This window comes from Petaurus breviceps, unplaced genomic scaffold (assembly GCF_028583685.1).
Source record: "Petaurus breviceps papuanus isolate PSGF00001 unplaced genomic scaffold, PetGlider_PUasm1.0 181, whole genome shotgun sequence".
Lineage (NCBI taxonomy): Eukaryota > Metazoa > Chordata > Mammalia > Diprotodontia > Petauridae > Petaurus > Petaurus breviceps.
The window spans coordinates 3240126-3266544 of NW_027185784.1; the positions used below are offsets into that span (position 1 = coordinate 3240126).

General features: G+C 38.0%; 1 long non-coding RNA gene across 2 annotated transcripts in view; it reads right to left on the reverse strand.

Annotated features, from left to right (window-relative positions):
- Positions 1 to 10603, reverse strand: part of LOC138160419 (uncharacterized) — a 106045-nt gene extending 95442 nt beyond the window's left edge. For both annotated transcript variants that reach the window (XR_011168140.1, XR_011168139.1), the window contains exon 1: positions 10476 to 10603. This is a non-coding gene — a long non-coding RNA (uncharacterized lncRNA). The remainder of the gene's footprint in view (positions 1 to 10475) is intronic.
- Between the last annotated feature and the right edge of the window lie 15816 nt (positions 10604 to 26419).

Genomic DNA, 26419 nt, shown 5'->3' on the forward strand with positions numbered 1-26419 from the left:
TTGCAGAGCAAAACTGCCAGAGCAGATGTACTAGCAAAGAGGATTAGATTGTCCCTTCTATGATGCACTGAAAATTTCTTTTTCTCCCTGTAGTAACCCCATTGAGAAGAGGCTGTCTTTAGTGTCTAAGATTCAGCCCTGCTAAAGAAACTGTTGTACTTGGACACAATGGACCACTCTCAGAAGACCAGACAGAATATGTGAGGAGAGAGCTAATATCCCTTTAAATCCAGTCAAGACAGATTCAATCTCAGCATTTAAAAAAGACAAAATAAAAGCAAAATGCAGAGTTTCCAAATGCTTTCTAAGTCTATAAAATATGCATTAAAGGGACTCTTGAAACACTTATGAATAAGCTTCATCATTTGAGCCAAAAAAAGAAAGAAAAAATCTTGGCTAAGTCGTTTTCCTTCCTTTGTTTCAATTAAATCAGATTTTTTTTTTGTGGTGGTGCTGAGGTCCTTCTCATCTACAAAGTTAGTACCACTTTCATTTAAAGGCAGTAATTACCAGGCAGTTAATAACTTTCAATGTAATAAAAACAAAAACACAAAGGGTTAATGAATCCTCCAGATATTTCAATTTTATGCTTGGAATGTTCAATGAGGAAAGGAATAGTGCCTTGTTGTTTCTTTCCTTAATATGATTGTGGAGAGGAAGGAATGCAAGGACTGCATTGAGTCTTATTGCCTGGTTCCAGGTCATTTTGCATTTCTGTAGTTCTGGGAAAATGCAAAAGGGCAAAACTGCTCCTCAGCTGGGGTCTGCTTCTGATGAAAATAGCCGTGCTTTTCTCAGGTTGTGGAGAATCATGAATGCTGGCACTACCACAGAGTAACTTATTCAAGGGGAGAGTGAGGTCAACCTTCCGCAGAAGTGAAAAGACTTCCCTCATTGCTCCCTGCTTCTCCCCCAGCCCCCAGCTCCCCAGTAAAGCTTTTTAGAGATTAGTTGACAGTTATCTCTGGGAAAGGAATTGCTGCTTATGGAAATAAACTCCTTTGCTATAATAATGTGACTTTCTTCCCACATAAAATGAGGCTCTTGGGTTGTGGCTAATATCATTTTCAAGTCTCTGGGGAAATGATGATAGGACTAATTCAGTCAGCTTCATCACTGCCTCATAATCCAAGGGAAGAATTGTAAGCATCATTTTTCATCCTACAGTAAGCTTCACTAATAAAACAAAACAAAACAAGCAAACAAGACAAATCAGCTGAAGACAAATTCAGTGCAGGGGAGAGGTTGAATCAGAAATTCTGGGCCACCAACACCTATGGATGTGGAATCTGGGTCACAGTAAGGCTACTCTGCTATGGGGTGTTGAGGATATGAAGGGAATGAGGGTTAGACCAATCAAGCAAGCAAAGGTAACTTAGGGCTGGTGTGGAGAGGAGGGGGCAATCCCTACAAGGCTGGTGACAGGTAATAGAAGTGCCCTGCTCCCCAATTTGGAGCATATGCAGCCATTCCATAACTGGTCAGGGCTTATAACCCTGTAATAAAATGATTCACTGATGGATGGGGCAGTCAGAATTTGGGTGTATCCAACAGTCACTATCCAAGGCCTAGCGAGTTAATCTAGCTCTACCTTACCAGGCTGTGTTATGGTGGACAATACTGTCAGGGGACAGGCCTTCAATCCAACATGTGTCTGTAAACATGGGCCTCTCTGTCTCCTTGTGCTTGTTCTGACCTTCTTTTAGACAAAGGAATGTTGAAGATAGCTATGACCTTCTGACCTCAAAGGTTCAGAATGATGAGCCACCAGACGTCCAAGAGCTGGAGTTCTTGCCAGGTTTAGGGGCCAGCCACACCTGAGATGAGGACTCAGTCCTTTCAGTTTCAACATCTTGGAACGAGACCCCAGTTGGGGTACATTTCTGATCCGTCAAGAAATCTAATGCAACTTGCCTGGGTCTGGTAAGGTAGTAATTAGTGGTTTAATTTTCCAGGTTCTGAATAATTAGGAAATAATCATGCCATTTCTTAATCACATTTATAGAGCACTTTAAGTTTGGAAATTCTTTACTAACATCTCCTTTGAGTCTCACAGTACTTTAATGAGGATGGTACTATCAGTATTATTATCCCTTTCATTAGCGTATTCAGAGAAGAAATTAAGGCTTAAAGTGACTTACCTCACTCTCAAATAGCAAGGAAGAGTTGGCGGTGGAATTCGAACTCTGCCCTTTCCTGACCCCAAGTCTAGGGCTCTCTCTAACACATTGCATTGCTCTGTGAGATACATGTAAATACATGCCACATACCCATCTTCCTTTTGAAATTATTGCCATACTTTTTAGGAGGTTTTTACAAATGGCATCAACACAGATGTCTGTCTTTGAGATACAAGAGCAATTGCAGAGAACAGACACTGATCTGTAGTAAATAGATACATATAGTAAATCTATACCAATAGCATCTTTAGGCTAGATGAGATTCTTCAGAGGTTTTTCATACTTCATACTTCTCACTTTTTTTCCTTTTCTAGTGTGTATATTATAAACACAAATACAGACTTTTCCTCTTCTGAAGGAAAGGATGTAAGTCTCAGCCCTCTTAGGTCTTCCCTCAGGAAAGACAGAGAGCAGCTGGTCATCTTTCCCTACATAATCACTGATATACAACTGAATACTGTTATTAAGTCTTCCATAAATCTTCTCAACTTCAGTCTAAATTCATTCCATTTCCTGTAACCTTTCCTCAAAAGTCCTATTTTCTAACACTTTAATTCTCTCTGTGGCCATAAACTGTATTCTTCTATAAAAGTTCTAACTGATTTTAACTTTCGTCATCCTTTCTGGGACCTTGTATCATATTTAGAACATTCTTTTTCTTCCAACTCACCATGCTCTCTCCTTCATGTCTTTCAAAGGGCTCTTAAAATAGTAATTCTTCCATGAAGAGGATAAAAATAATAATACCTTGCATATGTATTACACTATGTACTTTTTGCAAAGAATACACCATTTTTCATAATTTGTTGCATCTGATTCTCATAATCATATGTTAAGGTAGGACAAGTGAGAATATTCATTGCAAAGAAGTTAGATGATTTATTCAAAGGCATGACAGATCCAGGATTAGAAAACAGTTTTCTCCAGTCTAATGTCTTAGTCCCTTGCTGGTGCTTATAAGTAGCAATATATAATATGCATAATATATCAAAAAATAATAACTAAAATTTATGCAGCACTTTTAAAGTTTGCAGACTCTTTTATATGTATTGTCTATTTTGAGCCTCACAATAACCTTATGAGATGTTCTGATCCTCATTTTACAGAGGAGAAAACTTGGTCTCATAGAGATAGCAATTTTCCCATGACTTAGTTAGTTATATGTCTCTGTATAACTTTCTTTGCTGATCTATACCAATATTATTAGTTTCTAGAAGACCAAAACCTTATATATTCTATTGGCTTTATATGATTCCAGATTTAACATCAATGCATTTATCATCATTGTCAATTTTTATGAAGTACCCATCACAAATATACCCTATTATGATAAAAAAAAAGAGACAACTACTTTTAAGATTCTTTCAAGCTTGCTTAATGTTGTTTAGTTGTTCAGTCATATCTGACTCTTTGTGACCCCATGGACCATAGCATACCAGGTCCTTCTGTCCTTCACTATCTCCTGAAGTCTGTCCAAGCTCATGTTCATTGCTTCATAACATATCTAGCATCTCATCCTCTGCTGTTCCTTTCTCCTTTTGCCTTCAGTCTTTCCCAACATCAGGGCCTTTTCCAATGAATCTTATCTTCTCATTATGTGACCAAAGTATTTAAGCTTCAGGTTCAGTATTTGATCTTCCAATGAATGGTCTGAGTTAATTTCTTTAAGTATTGATTAATTTGATTTTCCTGTTGTCTAAGAAACTCTCAAAAGTCTTTTCCAGCACCACAATTCAAAAGTGTTGATTCTGTGGTGCTCAGCTTTCCCTATACAGGGCTTTGATTAATAGAGGTGGGGATATTGACAAAAAATTAAAAGAATTACTCTTTATATAAATATCCATATACTGTCAGCATTGGATTTGGGGCACCATACAGTACAATGAGAGAAATAGTAAAGGCCCTTGGATTTGGAAAATGAAAACTTGAATTTAAGTCCTTTTTGATAACTTGCTAGCCATATGTCTTTGATCAAATCATTTCCTGTCACAGAACCTATTTCCTCACTTGTAAAACAAGGCTAATACAAAAAGTCCCAAAAGTCTTAGTGCAATTTTAAGCTATTATGTATAACTTAAAACTGCACTAAGACTTTTGAGACACATTGTATAATACTTGCAATACTTATATCACAGGATTGTTGTGAAAACATTTTTGGTAAACTATAAAACACAATATTATTATGGGTGATTTCAAGACAGGGTGTTGTAAAAGGGACCCGGCAGTTAGAGTGGTTAGAGAGAACAACAGGTTAGAAAGTTATAGTTTGTGTAGACATGGAGTACATCATTACAGTGAGTTCTGAGACTGAAGCCCATCAGTGCCAATGGTGTCAGGCCAACTGGAGAGCTCAGATAATGTTTAGAGTATATTATATTAGGGATTTCTTTTAAGTATGAGTTAGACTAGATAAATGCTGTGGTTTCTCCAAAAAATATCAGAGGAGAAAGGGTAAAATAGTATAAGTACTTACAGTATAGGAAAATAATGGAGAGAAAATCACAAAATAGTATTCAAAGAAAAATATGCTATTAAAAATGTTAAAGCACTAAGTCTTGAAGCAATATATTTGTGTCTAAATCTTATCGCATATAAAGGATTGCAAAGTTGGAATCTAAATGTGATCATTTCATTATCATTGATAGTAAAAATTGTTATAGAAATGTTCAAAAATTTTTTTCATCTGCAGTTTCAGTGTCCTCTATAAATAATCTTGGGGTGATATGGTTTAATTTAATTTCATGCAAAGCTTTATGAAGACCTATTTTTCTCTCCACCATTTTTGATATTTAATGACATAATACTCCTGATAGTCTGGAACCATTATTCTCAGTAATATGTTACAAATAAGTTTATATTCTAATCCAGTCTTACCCCCTTGAATACTGATTTGGTATGTCTTTAAATTTCACAAAGAAATGATGTGTTTGCTGCTTAATATGACTTCTGTTCTCTTTTGACCTTCTTGTTATGGAAATTGCCATATCCCTTATTTATCCATTTATGGTATGAATAACTTGTTCAAATAGGTGGGGTTGTAGCTGTTGGAATTACAAGCAATATCTTTTTATTTATATCCTTTCTCTTAATTTGGTGTTGGTTCTGACCTTTGCTCTAACTAGAAAATGTTGGGAATGCACAGAGACAGGTCATTAAATCATTAAGACATGATTCCCACAGACTGGCAGCATGGTGTAATGGATAGAGAATTGGTGGAGGACTGGGTGAGATTATATTTTGGTGGGGGATAGGGTGAAATAATTTGTGCTAGGGTATTTGGGAGGTCTTATTCTGAAGGTTGAACATTGAAGGCTGAATATTTTTCACCAAAAGAAGATAGTTTTGCTGACATAACACCAGGTCAAGAGACAGCATGGCATAGTGGATAAAGAGTTGGCCTCAGAGCCAGGAAGAACAGAATTCAAACCCTATATCTGACTTGAATTGGCTGTGTAATTCTGGGCAAGTCATAACCTCTCCCCACTCAAGGTGACTCAATATAAATTGCAGAGAAGGTGCTGATATGCATTGTTGAAAGAGGGAGGGAGGGAGGGAGGGAGGAAGGAAGGAAGGAAGGAAGGAAGGAAGGAAGGAAGGAAGGAAGGAAGGAAGGAAGGAAGATAGGAAGGAAGAAATTCCTATATAGTTAACTAGTCATTTCCTGTCTGTAATCAAAAGTCAATGCCATTTTTTTGTTGTTGTTGGTAGGATTTCTCAAGGCTGGAGCTTTCTGGCTTTGTTTTCATGATGTATAGATAGGAGCTTTTGAAATATACTACAAGCCTTTATCTTCTTTCTTTTGTGGAATCCTCTGTTTTGTAAAATTTGAGGCTTTTAGCATTCTATTTTAGGATCAGAAATTGTTACACTATCTAATATCCAATGTATTCCTTCTGCTTTCCAGAGAAATGTTTTCTAATCCACAGTGTACTTGGGGAAAGAGAAAGCAACAAAATACAAGTGACAAGGATGCTAATTTTTTTAAAAGGTGAGATAGGGGATAGGCCACTATAAATAAGTCATGCCAGCAGGCAAATTATGAAGCATGTGAAAAGTGAAGGTGGAGTGGTAGGGCATGGAAAAAATAGAAGCTAGAACAGGAAACTTTACTCTGAATTTGCAGTAAAAGGCTCTAGGTTTTGATCCTGGGTCAACCTTAAGTCATTTAACTTTGCTTCAATTTTATCATCTGTAAAATGAGGAGTTTGAATCAGATGAACTATGTTCCTACAAGCTTATGAGTGGGTAGAGAAAAATGTCATATAGGATATCTGAGCAGGAGTAATTTCCATAGCAAGAGTTGCTGTAGTTTCAGGTAAAGGCTGACTTGCCATATAATTCAAAGGAGGTGCGGTCCCTATAATACAATCAGGTGTCCATTAGAATGATCTGTAACTAGAATGGGATAACTAGGGAACTGATATTGGAGTACCAGACACTTCTTCCTCATGGCAGTCTTCCATTTTAGGGAAGAGAGAAGACAAGTGAAGATTGGGTCTAATGAAGACATTCCTAATCTCCTGACCAGGTCTAATTCTGAGCATAAGGGCAACATAGCTACCAAGAAACCTCAAAATGATGATGTGTGGGAGTGAGGTTCCTTGATCACTTTATATCAAAAGAGAAGAGAGTCTTTCAGGTACTTCTATTCACCATAAAGGGGCATCCAGGTGGCACAGTGGATAGAGTGCCAGCCCTGGAGTTAGGAAGACTCCTCTTCCTAAGTTCAAATCTGACCTCCGACATAGCAATGTGACCCAGGGCAAGTCACTTGACACCATTTGCCTCAGTTTCCTCATCTGTAAAATGAGTTGGAGAAGGAAATGGCAAACCACTCTAAGTATCTTTGCCAAGAAAACCCCAAGTGGGGTCACAAGACAGACACAACTAAAAAATGACTGCCAATTCTCCGTAGAAGGGCTGCACTTCTTTAAATCTCATTTTGCTCAAGAAAAAGGGAGTTCAGAGGCTTTGCAGTATATTCATACTCAGAAAAGGGTAGCAACAACTCCCAAGGATCCCCCTGGAACAAGAGATGGACTAGAAAGAGAGGGCACTTTGGGCCCTCAAACCCTTCTAGAAAAAAGTCTGCTTCCTCAAGGGTGGGGGTGTGCTTTTTTTTCCTACTATATCCTATAGTAGGGTGAATGGTAGCCTAGGAAAATGCTAGACAAACATCCACGACTCCCTCCTTCCCTCCCCACCCCCACCAGAATTCCTTATTCTTCCTCTGCCTAACATATTGATGGAGCAGCACCACGTCATCACTCCATCATCAGTCCCAGACTTAAAAACTACAGAATAATGGGAGGGGTGGACAGAATTATCTGTGCTGGGGTGAAGGTGTGGTAGGATCCCAGTGCACCTGTTGCATATGCCTAGGGCTGACTCTAATTAAAGTACATCCGATGGAACCAGGATCAAGCTGCTATCATTGGTCTTTTCCTCTTTATTGGTTCAGAAATTATTCATTTGATGCTAGAACTTGCTCTTTAGTTGGTCAGGATTGCTAAGGGCTGCTTTGGTGTCCTGGGATTCATGTTCAAAGCATTCTTTTTCACAACTGTAGTCTCCGGTCTTGAATTGAACAGAAATTTCACATCATTGACTGCTATCAGTGTCAAAAGCTGTTTACCAGCATCTATAGCAAAAGCTTCTTCTGACCCAAAGAAAATTACTATCAAGGGTAAATAGGCTGTTTCCCTGAATTTGGAACATCCAGGGAAATTGGAGCAGCCAGAGAAACATTTTAGAATTGGGTGCTGAGGAAAGTGACCTTTGAATTGCCGAATCTAGTGAATCTGATTGAAAAATCTTGACTGCTATCAAATAGAAACTTGCTTTGAAATTTTTCCAAATAAAGAACCTACACTTGCTTCTGTTAAACTTCAGGATTCACTCAGTGAAGCATTTGTTTTCTTATCTGCAAATTTTTTTATTTATAGCTGACATTTACACAGTACTTTTTGTTTGCCAAAATACTTTAAGTATATGAAAGGCATCTATCCCATTTGACACCACAAAAACAACCTTAGGAGGTGGGTAATATGAATATTATTACCCACTGTTTTACAATTGGCTAAAGTGAGGCTGTGGGTGGTTAAGTAACTTGCCTAAGTAAGTGGCAGGCCCAGAACTCTCTCTTGTGGCTGTTTATATATGAATCCAGCTCCCTTTTAATTCAGTTCAACTCAAGTTGAGTAAATATTTATTAGGCAGGTGTCTAATAAGTATATCTCAGGGCTAGAAGATCAAACTAGTTACTGCCCTCAAGAAGCAAATACTCTGCTGTGGAGGTAGTAAATGAACATACGAAAATAAATATCATTTGCTTGAGGAGGAAAGAGAACATATAAACAGTATGGATATCAGGGAAGACTTTATGGAGGAGGCACTAGGACCCTGAATGAAGGCAATGTTTCAGAGAGTGAGAGATAAGGAAAGCGTGCTGTGTAGACATGAGGAAAACATTGTACAAACTCATGGAGGCTAGAGATAGAATATTAATTTTAGAGAACAGCTCATATAATCTAGGTTAACTGGAACACAGTATTTGTGAAGGTGAGATAAAGTTGGAAAAGCATCAGCACAGTACAAAGGAAAAGCATTGGTTCTAAAGTCAGAAAACCTGTTTTCAAATCTTTCTTGTGGTATTCATTACCCACAGATCTCTGGAGAAGTCACTTAACCTCCTTAGGCCTCAAGTTTCCTCATGTTAAAAAAATGAGCAGATTAGATTAAGTGACCTCTGATTTTCCTTCTAATTACAGAATTATGATGCTAAGAAATCAAGTGTAGGTGGTTTGCAGTCAGATTGCAACAAACTATTTCACTTGCTTAGCAAGGTTAACTTTCCATGTTTCTACAAATATTTACCCTGACAATATTTTCATATTCTTTTTACTAAATCACTCATTCAGAGCCTTGGATAAGATAAAGCTACTTATCTTGCAGAATGAATACAAAGGGATAACTTTAGGATAAGAGGTTACTTCCAAGAACATAACAAATCAAAAAAGTCCAAATACAATACTACATAGAAAGTAATAAAAAAAACTACATAGATAATAAATAAAATGATAAAAAAAACTTTAAAATATAATGAGCACTGATCAATTGAATCAGATTGCTTTCAGGAAAAAAAATAAAAAAAAAACACTATACTTGAAATCCAAAGCATGTAAAAGTTAAATTTCATCATTTCAGTTATGAACAATATATTTGTAAGAAGCCAGGAAAAGCCCTTAAAATATTAAGAAATATTCATTTGAACAATACAGGATTATTCGTCAGCCATGAGAAAATGAAGAGAATGGAATCATATAATCCCTAAAGCAAGCCATCTCAAATTATAACCAAAAATGAAGACAGGGGCTTTGTCTTATATTTACAAGTGGAGAGTTCTGTGTTATCAATAAAAGATATTCAAATTTCAAATAATCCATTTTTGTCAAAGAGCTAACACTCTAATTACTCTTTTTAATTCCCCATATCTGTTAGCACAGTGCCCTCAGTCTAAGCTCCATGAAGGAAGAAACCCTGTTTTATCTAAATTCTGTGTCTTTTTCAGTACCTAGAACAATATTCTGCACACTTATACTTCAGTTATTCAGTAGATCTCTTATTTCATGATAAGGAGACTCCTTTCAACCGCTGAAATCCATTCATACCCTCTTTTCTTGTATAATTCTTGCCCTTATCCCACTGTAAGTGTTAGAGGTTTCATAAATCTTAACATGGTGTGTACATATACATATACATATACATATACACATACATATACATATATAAAATTTATTCCCCCAAGGCAACAATATCAGCAAATACATGAAAAAGTATCATGGGATATTCCTCATCTTCTCTTGCAGCACTTATGATAAAAATAAGCAAAAAGATTATCAGGATAACTGAAGGTAATTTTCTAAGATTCCCTCAGTAATCCATGAATCCAATTTGAGAGTTGTACTATTTGATATAAAAGGGCATTACCACCTCAACATAGGCAGTCCCTAACTGACTGATGACATGTACTGTCCATTTCTGAGACTCTTTCAATTTCATTCAGATAAACATCTATCAGGTGTCTACCTAGGACGTGAAAGGCATTCTCCTAGAGCCTGGAGATGTAAAGACAAAAATCAAGCAGTCTCTGCCCTCAGAGAGCTTATGTGCTGCCTTCCATTCAGAAGAGGGAAGATGCTAGTCAATACTGCTTATAGCAGGAGACCATCAGAGAAATGGACTAACTCCTAACTCCCTACTTTAAAAGTCAACCAACATTGACAACTAACTTACCTTAATGGTCAGTTCAACTGCTCTGAAACACCTCCTTTGAACTGCCTTGATTTTTCTCTAGCTAATTCTACTGCTTGGGACTTATTTTTGTACCCCTGCCTGTGTTTCATTACTGCCCTTCCTCTCCACCCACTTTCCTTTGTCACATAGGCTAAAACTTTTCTGAGTTATACAGACTGAACTTTTGCCTCTGACATTTTTGGACTACAATGATAGACTCATTGCTGACTTCTTAGAGGGAAAACTCCCCCAAACAGTTCCTAATAATTATGAATCTGAATGGTGTTTTTGAGATTCTAAACTGAAATTCCTCAGCCATCCCATGCTACGAGTCCCCTCCCTGAACCAACCAAGTAGGGCAGGGGATAGGATACATAAGAATAAATGATTACTACTACCTCCACCTTTTCTTGGGACTACTCCACAGGAACATTGTCATGGAGATTTTGGAGGACCTCCCTAGTATCATAGAGACTTGCTGTGAGATAGAATTTGCATAGTATAAGGAGAGTTAAGATTTGTTGTTACTGTTGCTATTGTGTTGGTATTAAACCCAGATTTTGGGTGACAATGGCAGAGGTGGAGAAGGAAGTAGATTATAAACTATTACAAGTTTCCATGCTTGTACCGCAGAGCCAGAAAGAGAACAGGAGACAGGTATTGTTCCTACAATCAAATCAGATGAAAGCAAAATTGAAATACACTGCAGAAGAGGTCTGAAGACAGATGAGAGCAATACAATAGTGAAGCAAGAACAAGGAGAGAGAGGATGCACATGGGAATGGACTGAAGCCAGTCAGTCACAGGAGAGAGCAGATTGAGCCAAACTAGCTCTCATTAGTTGGTAAAAGCAGATGATGTCCAATACAAACTCCTTTCTCTCTCAGAGGCAGTATAGGATAGTAGATAGAGTATTGCACTTGAAGTCAGGAGGACAGGGGATCAAATTTCATTTCAGTCACTCATTAGCTTTGTGACCTTGGGCAAATCATTTAACTTTTCAGGGCCTCAGTTTCCACATCTGAAAAATGGGAAAGTTGGGTTTAAATCTATGATGCTATGATCCTTGCTTCCCCAGAAGAGAACACTAGTGAAATTAATAATAGGGATTAAATGCCAAATTCTTTTTTCTATTTCCTCTATATACCTTCTTTCCTTTCCCTTCTCTCCAATCACCTGGCCAACCTACTTTTTCAGGGTCTCATCACCCCTTGCCTGGATTATAGTAGTAGCTTCTAAATTAATATTTCTGCCTCAAGCTTCTCCCCTCTTCCATCTATCTTTTACTGAGCTGCCAAATTGATATTCCTAAATATCAATGGATATTTGCACATGCTCATCCCTTTCTCTCCCTTGTTAATAAAACTCAGTGACTTCTCTTGCCCATAAGATAAAATACAACTCCTGTCTTTGGCTTTTAAAGTCCTTAATGTTGTGGCTTTAGTCACACCATCATGACATCTACATCCCTAACAGACTATCCTGCTTGCTATTTCCTGAACATGACATTTCATCTCTCATTTATTTATGTGCCTTTTAGACTGAGCCCCATGCTTGGAAAACACTCCCTTAGAATCTCTAACTTCTCTCAAAACTCAGATCAAAATCCACATCTTCCTGTGAGCCTATCCTGATTGCAGTAGTTAACTTACCCCAGAAGGGAAGGTGGGTTGGAGAAGGAACTTTTTAGAAATGTTGTATTTAATTTTCTCCATACATGTAAATTCCTCCCTCAACCCCAAGAGAATGCTCATTTTGGTTTTGCCCCAGGATCTCCCATACACTTGTTGAATGTTAGACAATAAATGCTTGTTTTTATTGTTGAGGTGGGGAGCTTCCCTCTGCATTCTAAAGCAAAACTTCATCTGATAATAGGCTAAAATTAGTCTAAACAGACTAGATGATCATGAAGACCTTATTTTATCTTTATTTGTAAGCCAGCTCCTAGATATAATCATTCTCTCATTCATAGGATGACGGAGTCTTATGAGGTTGATACTGCTCTCATCTCAATACTACCCCAAACTACTAAAATAGAACGATGTGTGGTTGTTATTACAGTATTGACAAATTACTCATTTAAAAGGACAGGCATCAGACATAATGGATTGATGAACCAGGAAGTTTTGAAAGTTTAACTGTCAGTAAAAGGAGTTAGAGAGGGGAGGTAGCAGGCATCTGGGATTATAGCAAAAAAAAAAATATGACGGTCATTTTCCAAGGATTTGCAAGAAAAAACCATTATAACATGGATGAATTGTGACAACATGGCTGCTGTAGTTCATCAGCAAAGGGATGGAGAGATTGCAAATCTTGTTTAGAGCTCATCTTCTGCAGAGTGACAAGAATGATGATAGTGAATGTGATTTTCCCCAGGAGAAGATTTCAGGAATGAAGACTGATGATACATTTATTCACTTTTTTTTTTAACTAAAATAATTGGCTTCTTCCTTTAACCCAGACTGATTTGGCCATGAAATTTCCACAGCTCATACACTAGCAGTCTGCCTGTTTGCTCTCTTGGAAATGGCATAATTATTAATTAATAATAGATTGATACTTCATCTTCTATTTGGAATGCACAACAGGTCTTACAAAAGGGAGTAGGGCATGCGACTTCATTGAAAAGGTACTTTTCTATTGTTAACAGCATTAGACTTCATTTAAAGCTGGCCTGCCAAGTGAAAAGAGGGCACCATTTCCAATTACGCCAATATTTGTATAGCAGGTACACAAGTTCATTTTCTCAGAGCCTGGAAGACTATACTTTCCCTCAGGGTTCTGTAGTACCCTGAAGGGTTGAGGTATCACCTCTACTGTTGGGGCCTTCCTCACTGGCTGTGCCCTCCTTACTATTCAGTGACAGTGACTGGTGCCCCAGATCCACTTAACCACTTAACATTTATCAGTTTTCTCTTCAACGCCTCAGGTGACATGCTCTTAACTCAATTCCTAGATAATATCCACCCCATCAAGTTTGCATCAAGATGTGGCATGTCTGATGAATGAGTTCCTGCTTCAGCTACCACTGGGCTGGATACTGAAGGTCACACCTGAATGTCAGTCTTTTCCCTTGTGGCATCCATGCCAATCTGGCTGAAAACACAGACACTGGAATGCCAGGATGCCAGGGGTGTCTGTCCTCTTTACTTTTCTAAACTCACATGACTGGAGAGTCCACTCCCTTTGCCTACAATAGAAAAGAATAAATGGAGAGGCCAGGGAAGTAGGCCCATCTTCCTGGGCCACATGACTTCTATAAGGAGACAGTCTCTCTCCCCAAAAGTATTGTCTCTCTCCAGAGGTGATGAGCAAAGGAGTCCAACCACGAAAGCATCCCCCAAAATGGCCAAAGAGACTAAAGGTTTTTGAAGATACCTCCAGTTCTAACTACAAAGCTTCCTCCTTACCATGTGATTAGCAGGCTCAAGCCAGTTATAGGACATCTACACGTGCTCCACTGCCTCTCCAATTCACTTCCATTCCACATCATCACAAATCTCCGTGTAAGGAGGTGCTTGCTACCAGAGGCATGCCACCTGTGAGCCAGGCCCTGAAATTGAAATTCAGAAAGTACAGTTTTGACACCATCCCCCTGGAGCTAGCTGAAGGGGCCAACTCTAGAGACTTGGGTGAGAGTAAGATGGTGAGGGATCATGGGATAGACCAGTAATTAGGGCATAAGCATTCGTAAGACCTGTGCTCTCTCCTTCATCTCTTTCTCCCATTTTCAAGGATTACTAAGTCTCTTCCTCCTCCACTCTCCCCATCCTTCTCTTGAGAATTATTTTTTTGAATATTCAAGACTTAAATTTGTTTTTCTTTGTTTACTTCCTCAATGACTACTAGATGTAATTTATAATTTATAATAATTTCCAATATTCCCAAGAAACAATATTCCTGTCTCTTCATTTCAATATATAAATAATGAATCATTGCCCAGACATTTCAGTTCATCTAAAATTATTTAACTTCATTAATTTTGTTGTTTTTGGGGGTTTTTTTGTGGTGGGGGAGGGAGAGAGGGGGGAGTGCAGAGAATGCGGTGAACTGTTTTTATCTCAAAGACTCTGCCCAGCTCTAGTTTTCCTCAAAATAAGTGCTCAGAAGTCAACAGGCTTCTAAACTGATCTTCCTAATTCTGGTTTCTACCCTCCAATCTACTCTCCATACAGCTGTCAAATTGATATTCCAAAAATATAGATCAGATAATGTCTCTCCCCTAATATAAAATCCTCATTGTTGCCCTTATTGACAACAGAATGAAATACAAAATCCCCAGGCTATTATTTAGACCCTTTCACAATACCTTTCTAGTCTTAATTTCATTCAATTTATCTTCAAGAATTCTTCATTCATTTCAAACTGACTTAAAGCTGTTCCTTAGAATGACATTCCATTGTCTACACCTGTACCTTTTCACAAGCAGACCCCTCTTCCATCTCTTAAAATCTCTACCTTCCTTCATCACAGTTCAGGAGACATCTCCTATATGATTAAGGTTGTCCTGATTCTCCCAACCACTTCTGCTTTTTTCCTCTTAAAGTCACTTGTATAAATTTATATATTTTTTAAAGTTTATTTGACCATGTAAAGTGAACTCTCTCCAGTAAAATGAGATCTCCTAGAAGGGTGAAACTGCTTTATTTCTTTCCTTTGTATCCCCAGTATCTATACAGTGAGATGATAACATTATGCTATAGGAGGGGAAAAGTTTTCAAGGAATAAAGAACATTAAAAGATAAATTTAGGGATTTTTTTAGACTAACCTGATTTTTATAAATATAAAAGGCCAAAGGAGAGACTAGAAAAAATGAGACTATTAATAGAGCTATGGCATGAAATTTAAAAGAAATACAGTATAGCAGGTTCCCATTTTTTTTCAGAATAGTTTGATGAGTGTTTTCTTTAATTAAGAATCAATACATATGCTAACCTAATACCTTAATTGTGCTCTATATTAGGAAGAAAATTGCATTTAGAAGATCAAGTGGGTGGAGTGGCTGGTTAAGAACATAAATAAATACTAAGGAAATCTGTGCTCAAAGGGACAAATCTCAAAAATGCCAAGTTGGCTTTCGGCCATCTGTCTCATGGAGAGGAAGACACCAAAGGATTAAAACCATCAGTGATCACGTTGTTGTCCAAAAAAAGAAAATGAAGAGAAAATCAGGAACTACCAATCCCTCTATCACATTTCTCGTCTTTATAAAAATCTGTTTGAGGATGATCTATCTATACTCAGCTAACATCTTTGATGAAATTATGAAGAAAGGATAGAGCAGGCATTTGCACATCATTCTCTGTGGCAGGCTTCATCATTGCAGTTCCACATTTTTGAAGGGTATAGAAAATGTGAAATCTCTCTATTCATTTTTTACTAAACAAAAACATTTAGTTAGACAAAAATATAGCTTTAACATATTATTATATTATATATAATATTAAATACAAATTATATTACATATAAATTATATTATATATAATATATAATAAATATAATTATAATAAAAAGCTCTCCTCCAACAGAAAGTCTCTCATGTGTATGTCAAAATCATTCAAAGTTTCTTGTTGTAACTGCAGAAAGAATTTTGTTCTACAACTGGGCTCCTAAATGGACCTCCTGACCTGCTACTTATCTGACTGATCCTTTTCAGTCTCTTTGGCTGAATCTTGAACCAGGTCACATCTTCTAACACGAGTGTCCTCCAAGGCTCTTTCCTCTTTTCTTATCCCTCATAACTATTTCACCTAGTGATCTCACTAGCTCCTGTGGATTCAATGATCCCTATACATACAGATAATTCTCAGATCTCTTTTTCTAGCCCCAACTTCTCTCTTGGCTCCAATTTCACATCTCCAACCCCACTTCCCCCACTGGAAATCTTGAGCTGGATGTCCTACAAACATCTTAAACTTAAAATGCCACAAGCTGCACTCATTATCTTTCCTCTAAAGCTCTCTCCTCTTCCTAACCTCCCTGTTACTGTCAAGGGTAGCCCCATTCTCCCTGTCACCCAGACTTAAAACCTCCATGCATGTCATCCTCAACTCACTCTCTCTTTTGCCCCCAAACCCATAACCAAATTGTTGACAGACTACCTTCATAACTTCTCTCTTATATACCCCCTTCTTTCTTCTGATACTACCATCATGCTGGCATAGCCCCACCTCTACTTCATGCTTAGACTACTAGCATATACTGCTGGCTGATCTTCAAGGATCAAATATAAAATCTTCCAGCTTTTAAAGTCCCACATGATCTTAATCCTTCCTACCTTTCCATTCTTGCATCTTACTCCTTTCCACCTACTTCATGACCCAGTAACACTGGCATCCTGACTGTCCTTCAAATAGTACATTCTGTCTCCTGATTCTGTGTCTTTTCATTGCCATTTTCCAAGAGAAGTGGTAAATGTTTAACAACCAGACCTCAAAAAATACCCACAATACACTTTTAAATTTAATCTACATTACTAACATTTTCTCCATCACTTTCTTAATTTTATAAATCAACAAAACAATAAATCAAGTCCCAATTTATAATATTTGCAGATTTTCTAAGTGTAAATCATCATATTCAAAATTTAACAATCAGATCTCAAAGCTGGTTTGACATGGTTCCAACACAATCCTACAGTGTCCCCCATTCCTGGATGATCTCTCTCCTCATCTCTGTGTCCTGGCTTCCCTGGAATCCTCCAAGTATCAGATAAATTCTTGCTTTCTGCCACAAGCCTTTCCTGGTCATCCTCAATACTATTGCCTTCCCATTAAGATTATGTCCAGTTTATTCTGTATATAACTGGTTTGTATATAGTAGTTTGCATATATCATGCTTCCCCCATTAGACTGTGAGCTCCTTAAGGTCAGGGACTGATTTTTTGTTTTTTTTTTTTTGCTCTTCTTTGTACCTTGAACCCTTTGTAAAGTATCAGGAACATAATAGGTATTTAATAAAAGCTCACTGACATGACTTGTTGCCTTAATGTCAAATGAATGTAAGTAGTCCCATGATGTAAGCTATGCTAATTATTTTCCTTAAATGGTCATGAAAATGTCCCTAAGACTTGTCTCAGATGGTTAATCATTGACATAATTTTCTGGTTGGCTGAATAAAAAAGGGCCAAGGCATTCTGACTGGCAAACCAGGACCATAACTAACACCAACACAGGGAAGCTGTGCTTCTTGAATCAATGTGACGTCCTTGCTAAATATTCTTTCCCTGCTGACTTTAAATGTCTTTCTCCATGCTTTGACTCAGTAACCTCCTCTTGTTCATTCTTCCATGTGGGAGACAAGTGTTTCATTTCAGTCTAATCTCAAGCTGAGGTAAGAGATTTGCCTGATCAGGCCTGGCCTACTACATATTGATAACTTGGTGGGAAGTGGGGTACTCAAGAACACCATCCCTGCAAACCAATAATCCTAACTGGCATGGCAGGCAAACTGGCTGTTCACTACAACAGTTTGACGCAATGTCTGAGATCTCCTTGGGCACTTAGTCAAAAGGCTAGCCTAGCTGATTTCTTCTCATATTATTCCATATGCTCTACTAGCCATTTCTTATATGTTCAGGTTTAAGGAATCTACACTCTGCGGGCAGCCATCCGTGCAGGCTACATAATCAAGCAGTCGCTATACTGTAAGGCAGCACAATCATCATTTGCCTCTTGTATTAAACAAAAAGTTCTCACTCATCTTCTTCCCTCTTCTGTTTGTGGTGCTTGTTGGCTAAACTGCTTAGCTCTTCTCATTTAATTTGTGCTGAATTTCTAACTTGGGGGACAGCAACTGCTTAAACCTGTGATTTCACTGGCATAGAGAATTCAGGTGAGGACCCCCCCTCTGCCAATACACTTTTTTGCATTTTATAGTCTCAGCAAGTTGCCCACGGTCGCACAGTATATATGGTGTTAGAATCAGACCTTGAATTCAGGTCTTCCAGGCTTCAAGGCTAGCTTTCAATCTATTATGCTATCCTACATCTTTTAATTATACTTTCATGACTGTTCTCCTTATTAGAAAAGAAGGGAGTTAAATCCTGTTTTCTGTCTGTCATTTTTTAACATTAGCCCACCTTCCTCTAACTTTGTGTACCCCCCCATTTCTTGTTCTTTGTATTTTGATCTAAAACCCCATTTTTGTTATTCTTATTGACCAATAAAAGCAGATTGGCACATAGGAATGACAGATTCCTTGAGAGAAAGGGAACTTGTCCTCCTGGAAATGCTCTTTGGCCAAGATTTTCTTAGTACCATTGAGTTTTGAAATTTCTGTATCTCTTCTCCAAAAGATACAAATTAGGCAATTGGAGAAATAATAAAATTAAAAAACCAAACAACTCTAGAGTTGGAAGAGACTCTTTGAATTCAAATTCCAGGCCTTTTGTTTTACAAACACAAAAAGTACTTATCTTTGCTTAAAATGTAAGTTTACATCTCATGAAAACAAATTACACCTTGTGTAGGTGTTTATGGAAATATAAAAAGCTTGATTGGAAAATTATATTTTAAAGAGGTTTTTCTTCTTATTTTTTTTCCACTTCATTCTTTGGAAGAAGAATAGAAATTGATATCTGAAAATGGTCTTGAAGCTCTCCTCATGAATAATAACCCTTTTCAAAAACCAAAAACTCATTCAATTCATTAAAAAGCAATCTAATTCGAAAAACTCTGTGCCCTAGAATTTGAGGGGAAAGTTGTCTTGTCCAATCTAATTGATACTCTGTGGCTCATTAAGAAAGCATGTTCTAATGTAGGACCATCAATGATGAATTGTAAAGGATATCAGAAGCCATCTAGTACAACACCCTCATTTTACAATTGAGGAAACTGAGGCCCAGGAAAGTTAAATCACTTGTCCAAGATGACCTAAGTAGTATCACAGCAGGGACTTGAATCCAGGCCCTCTGACTCCTGTCAATGGTTTGTCCACTGAATCATGTGGCCTCCATTCATGGACTACATTTCTGCATTTTACCAGAAGCAGAAAGGCTTGTAGGAAAACCATGAGCCAATAAAGAGTCTTACAGACATTATATGCTACTGTATATGTATACCTACTCACTGTTCCTCCCTTTTCCTCACTCTAGAGGCTTAGATAGGTCAGTTCTGCTCTCATTAATTATTTGAATTTTCCCAAACACAGTGCCATTTAAGCTGATTTTACAAATATTATTGATTGTGGAATTTCGAGCTTTCTCAGGGCATGTTGAATACATGCATGAGTGCACACACACACACACACACACACATTCAGTTGTTACTTAGGACTGGCTATATTTAAGAGCAACCATGAATTGGAACCTGATCAACCATGCCCCTATCCTGTCAGACCAGAATATGGTCACATTAACATAGCTCAGTGTTGACCAGTATTCATTATGCTATTATCACTCACTGTTTTTTGTGACTTTCTGTAATTAAGATTTTTGAGACACCCTACATGATCATTGGTAGAGGAAAACCAAAACACTAAAACATTGTGCCAGATTTCTCACCTAGAAAAAATTCTATGAGAGTTGCTTTTGTTAACCCTAAAGTTACTATGCGATTAAAAAAAAAAAACTATGGGGAAAAATTGGAAAGAAATATGGCAGAAATTAGATATAGACCAACATTTTACACCATATACTATGATAAACTCTAAATGGATACATGGCTTTAGACATAAAAAGTGATATAAAATAATTGGAGAAACAAGGAAAAAGTGACCTTTTAGGTCTAAAGGCCATCTATAGATCTTTAAGCAGGGGAAAAGATCATGTCCAAACATGGGATAAAATCACAGGAGATAGAATGGACAATTTTTTTTTTTGCTTTTTGGAGGGTAATTGGGATTAAGTAACTTGCCCAAGGTCACATGGCTAGTAAGTGTTAAGTGTCTGAGGTCAGATTTGAACTCAGGTCCTCCTGAATTCAGGGTTGGTGCTCCACTCACTGCGCCACCTAGCCACCCTGAGAATGGACAATTTTGAATACTGCCCTGGTGCTGAATTTCCCTGTAGAATTTTTCTAACACCATCGTAGACTGCCCAACAATTGCTTTCTTATCCACCTCATTTTTCAGGATCTATACCCAAAGTTCTCTATAGACGATATCATCACCCTTGGTCTACCTGTGGACTCTGGACCTCCTCCACTTATCTCCAGAGTGCCTATTTGCATCAATACCAGTATTTGCCCAAGTTTTAGTGGTCTCTGCCCCTGCTTAAATTTTAACTGTTTATCACCCTACATCTGGATAGTTGTATGTCAGGGAAGACCGATACTTTAAATCTGAAATCATTATAGTGGAGATATACCCAGAAAGTAGTATATAACTGACCCTAAGGAAAGTGGTCACGGTGGGCTGTGGAGGAGAGATGGTGCATACATCCTTTTTATTTAATCCATTTCTTTTGAGAACTTCATCCCTTTCTGTAAATATCCATATCAAAGAGTGAGTTAAACAGAATTCATTTTTATGGTACTATGTATGAGTAATTTCTCATTTCAGCCACCTGATATAAAACAATAGCTAATAAAATAACAAATATGATAAATAAGAAAGAATTATAACATAATAAATAATAGCTAACATTTATATAACACTTGCTATGGGCCAGGCACAGTGCTAAGCACTTTACAATTATTATTTCATTTGATCTTCACAACAATCCTGGGAGGTAGATGTTATCATTATCCCTGTTTTACAACTGAGGAAACTGAGGCAAATAAAGGTTAAGTGGCTTGCCCACAGTCACACTGAGTAAATATCTGAGGCTAGATTTTAACTCAAGTCTTCCTGACTCCAGGATCAGTCTTTTATCGCCTGTGCCACCAAAAGTGACCCCACGTAGAGCAGGTAACTAATTCAGTTGGCCACATAATAATAAGTTCTCTACTAGTTCCCCAAGTCTATGGAATTCTGTTGTCAAGGGACTACACCCTCATCAACCACTACTCCTATGTTTCATCAAATTGCTATTAAAATTTCTGCAACTTTCCTAGTTTCTTGGTGGCAAAAGTTATTCAGCCTTTTTCCCTCTGTGAAAAAAAAGAAAAAAAAAGAAATCATCTTCTTCTTTGGAATAGTAATAGAATAAGCTTGGGCTTTTCTTACCACCTGTTGCCATGATTTTTCCACTACTCTCATTCTCTTGCCTCATGGCTTTGCCAGTTACCCAATGCAGCAAAGCCTCCAGACTGGAGACCATAGTTGCAGCTGAATGCCTATTCATTCCTGGCTGCATTCCTTGTTGTGTTATGAACTTTTCTTCTATTCATAACTTTTTTTCAGATTTCTCTAATTTCTTTCTGATGTGACCTTTTATATCTAGGCCACAAATTCATTTCTTGGTATAAGGTATGAAGTGTTGGTTTAAAATTTGATTTCTTCCACACTGCTACCTAATTTTCCCAGCAGCTTTATTTTTTAAATTACATGTATTTGCATCAGCAAAAATACACCTTCTCCCCCCCATTATGCACACCCACATCCCACACCCACATTCAATGAGAAAGAAATAAAAACAAAATCCTTTTAAAAAACATATATTCATGCAAATAAAATTTTCACATTGGCCATATCCCCCCAAAAGTCTTCTGCATTTTGAATTCTTCACCTCTCTATCAGGAGGTAGGTAACATTGTTTTCTCATTAGTCCTCTGGAAACACGGCGGGTCATTATATTGATGAGAGTTCTGAATTCTTTCACACTTGTTCATCTTTACCATATTGTTTTAACTATATGAATTGTTCTCCTGGTTATGCTCACTTCATTCCATATCAGTTCACACAAGTCTTCTGTGATAGTAATGGCAATTAAAGATTCCCCTGTATTGGCTTGGTTTTCAAATTGATTGTATTAAAACCCAGAGTTTGTTAATCCCACCTGTGGGATGGGCTTGTTGATGTGAAAAGAAAGTCCTGAAGTGGGAGGAGCTGGTGATGTAGATTTGGAGAGACACTAGAGAGAGGCGGAAGATCTTTTTGGAAGCAGCACCTCGTGGAGAGAGAGAGACTAAGAGAATTGCTGGTGGCCGCTTTGAATTGCCCTGGACTTTTGAGATCTGCCCCCTGAGCTGCCAAGGACTGAGGAGACATGGCTGTTTTGCTGGTACTTTGTCTGTCTGTTTTGATGTTATTTTGCCAGATTTGTCCACTGGTGAAAGACTGTCCTTTTGTTGAAGAAGTCCTGGAACCTGGCTGTTCGCTAAGAAGGCCTGCGACTGTCCTGCAGACAGAGAGTGAATACTGTCCACTGGTGAGGGACAGTACTGTTGTTGCAGGGGTCTGGAGACTGTCCTGCAGACAGTGAATACTGTCCACTGGTGAGGGACAGTGCTGTTGTTGCAGGGGTCTGGGAGCCTTTCTGTTGGTTCAGAAGCCCTGAAGAAGGATTTTCTTGTTGTATGTTTACAGAAATCCTGGGAGAGGGCTTTGCTAATGTGTTCAGGGGTTCTAGGACTGTTCTACAGACAGAGGATAAATTCATGAAGGGACTGGCAATGTATCTTGTGGCTTTGCTAAGCCTTGTCTCCCCAGGAACTAAGATTGCTGAGAACTTGCCTCGTGTCAAGATGAAGAAAAGACCTCCATTTGGGTATTAAGTGCTGTGTTTAAACTTGATGTAACTCTGGGGTAGATTCAATTGTGATCCAGGGGTGGGGAACTTTTGACCTTATGTTTGGAAACTAATCTCCATTTGAGAAGAGGGGCTTTGTGGTGGACTTAATTAAGGTATAGCCTAGGGGTGGAGAAGTATTTAGAACAGAGACTTTGTGATTGATTGAATGATTGGAAGATCCTGGGGTGGGGTAGTACTTGGAGATTATTTAATCACACTTAGTAAATGCTGTATTTGGAATGATGTCATGTTTTGATCTTCTCTGTTCTTGGTTTGTCACTAAATAAAATAGAGAGCACCTATGCTGGTATTTTGAACCTGGGAAGTTGCCTTTGCTTGGTATTACATTACATCTTCCCAGTTTTCTCTGAAACAATCTTCATCATTTCTTACAGCACAATAGTGTTTCATCACATTCATATAGTGTAACATGTCCAGCCATTCCCCAACTAACAGGCACCCTCTCATAATCTAATTCTTTGCCACTTCAAGAAGAATTATAAATATATTTTTACATCTCTGGTGATTGTTTTGCTTAGAATGACCCCTTCTTTTAATCTATCCTCATAATTCTCCCTTTTTCTCCTATTTTGCTACTGAGTGAAATATGTTTCTATATCTCATTCTATGTATATACATACACACACACACAAGTGTGTATCCTCCCCTCCTTTCACTTCAGGTGAGGGCAGGGTTCAAGTGTCAGCCACTTGCCCCCTCAATCCACTTGTCCTTGTTTATCTTTCCCTTTTGTCCTAGTATAATCTTCTGTTCTCTTGCCATGAAGATATTAAAGAACCACTGCTAGGCCTTATCTAATTAGACTCCCTCTATGACCCTAGATTATGATAGGATTAGGAGGAAACACATGTATCATCTCCCTATATTAGAATATAAACAGTTTATTCTTGATTAGATCCCAATGATGGTTCATTCATCTTTACCTTTTTATGTTTATCTTAAAATTTGTGCATGAACTTCAGAGTTTTCATACATCTTTGGTCTTTTCCTCAGGAATACTTGACAATCCTCTATTTCTCTAAAGGTCCATTTTTCCTCCATGTAAGATTCTACTCAATTTTGCTGGATATGTTATTCTTGGCTCCATATCCTTTGCCTTCTGGAATATTGTATTCCAAACTCTTGACTCCTTTTTAGTGGTAGTCCTTGAATTCTTCCTTTCTGGCTGCTTGCTGTATTTTTTCTTTTACCTGGAAGCTCTGCATTTTGACTATAAGGTCCCTGGGCATTTTCATCTGGGAGTTTTCTTTGGAGAGGAGAGCAATGGATCTTTTATATTCCCACTTTGTCCTTTGGTTCTAAGACATCTAGGTACTTTTAAGATTTCTTGAAATTTTCAAGAAATGTTTGGTCATGGCATTCATGTATTCCAATGATTCTTCCTCCAATCTGTTTTCCAGGTCAATTGTTTTTCTATGAGTTACCTTATAGTTTTCTATCGTTTTCAGTCTTTTGACTTTATTTGGATATTTCTTGTGGTTTCATGGAGCCATTGGCTTCTATTTGGTCTATTATAATTCTCAGAGAGTTTGTTGCTTGGGCAAGTTTTTTTACCTTTTGTTCCTTCCACCTTCAATTCTTTCTTCTATAGCTCTCATTTATTTTCCATTTTCTCTCCTCTAACATTGATTTCATTGATTAAAAAAAAACACCTTTTTTTTTTCAAAAGAAAATTTTGCTTCATTTCTTCCAGGAATTCTAACTGAATTTGCACCCAAGCTGTGTTTTGCTTTGAGGCCTTGTTTATAGATATATTGGAGTCATTACCTTCTTCTGGGTTTGTGTCTTAAGAGTCTCTGTCACTGTAATAGCTCTTTTTAGGGTGAGTTTTTATTTTTTTCATTCTTTCAGGCTAATTCCTGATCTCCGATGATATTAGGGCTCAGTTCTGCACAGTTCTGAAGATTTAGATTGGTCCTTCTGCTAGTTTCTTCAGGTAAGAGTGTTATATAATTCCAGGATCTCAGTAGCTCAGACTGGGGACTTACATTGTTGTGTAAGTGGTCTGAAGTAGTGATTCCTGCCTTCCTGATATGAGTTCTGTCCCTTCTGGAGCTGCACTGTATTCCCTTATTTACCATGCTAACAATTGTTCCCTGTTCCATGAGTCTCATTCCTCCAGCAAGATTGTAAGCTCCTTGAGGGAAGGAGCTTTGTTCTATATTTTTGTTCACTGAGACTTATTGTTATTCCTTTATATCTTTCATGGTGACTTACACAACAAAGAGAAGGCACTACCATTAAGAGAGATAAGGAAAACCTTTTTGCAGAAGGTGAGATTTTAGCTGGGGCTTCAAAGAAGCCAGGGAAGCCAGGAGCTACAGACAAGGAGGGAGAGAATCCAGGCATGATGAATAGCTAGTGAAAATTCAGAGTTGAGAGATGGAGTGTCTTGTATGAGATACAGAAAGAAAACCAATGGCACTGAATTATGCTGGAGCAGGGAGAGTAAGGTGTAGGGAGAGGAATAGCTTATAAGGTACTTTCAGCACCAAACATAGGATTTTATATTTGATCCTGGAAGTGACAAGGAGTTCATTGAATGAAAGTGGGGGTAGGGTGGGGGGAGGTGCCATGGTCAGAACTACATCTCAGGAAGATCACTTTTGTGACTGAATGGAGGATGTACTGGTATTGGGAGACACCTGAGTCAGGCAGACCCTACAGAAGGCTACTGCAGCAGTCCAAGTCTGATGCAGTCACAAGACATCATTTAGTGATCACATTTCTGATACTGTGGAATGAATTTATTGCCCTCATAATGCTATTAAATTACAACCAGCTCAACAAACAGTTGTTAATTGTCAACTGTGTAAAGAACATAGTTCTCAGAAGATATATAAAATTCAGGTGACGCTGGGTCTCTACCCTTAGTAACCTCACAGTCTAGTTAACAGGGGTGGGGAACCTGAGGCCTCAAGGCTACATGTGACCCTCTAGGTGCTCAAGTACGACCCTTTTTTGATTTGGTCAAAGGGCCATACTTGAGGGCCTACAGTGACACATGTGGCCTTGAGGATGCAGGTTCCCCACCACTGGTGAGGATGTGACATATACAAATAACTATGGTACAAAGTAGAGTGTAATGAATGCAAGAGAAAAAGGGTAAATAAAGTGCTACGTGATGTCTGATTAGGGAAAGCTTCATTGGAAGAAGTGACAAGTGAGTTGAACTTTAAAGAATAGGCTTCAAAGTTAATTTGATGTTTCTGAAGAATAAATTAAAGGCATTAGGTGGGATATACCCAGAAGTACTAATGATTAAAGGAAGATTACAATATTTGATCTTGTTTCTCAAATGAAAGGGTC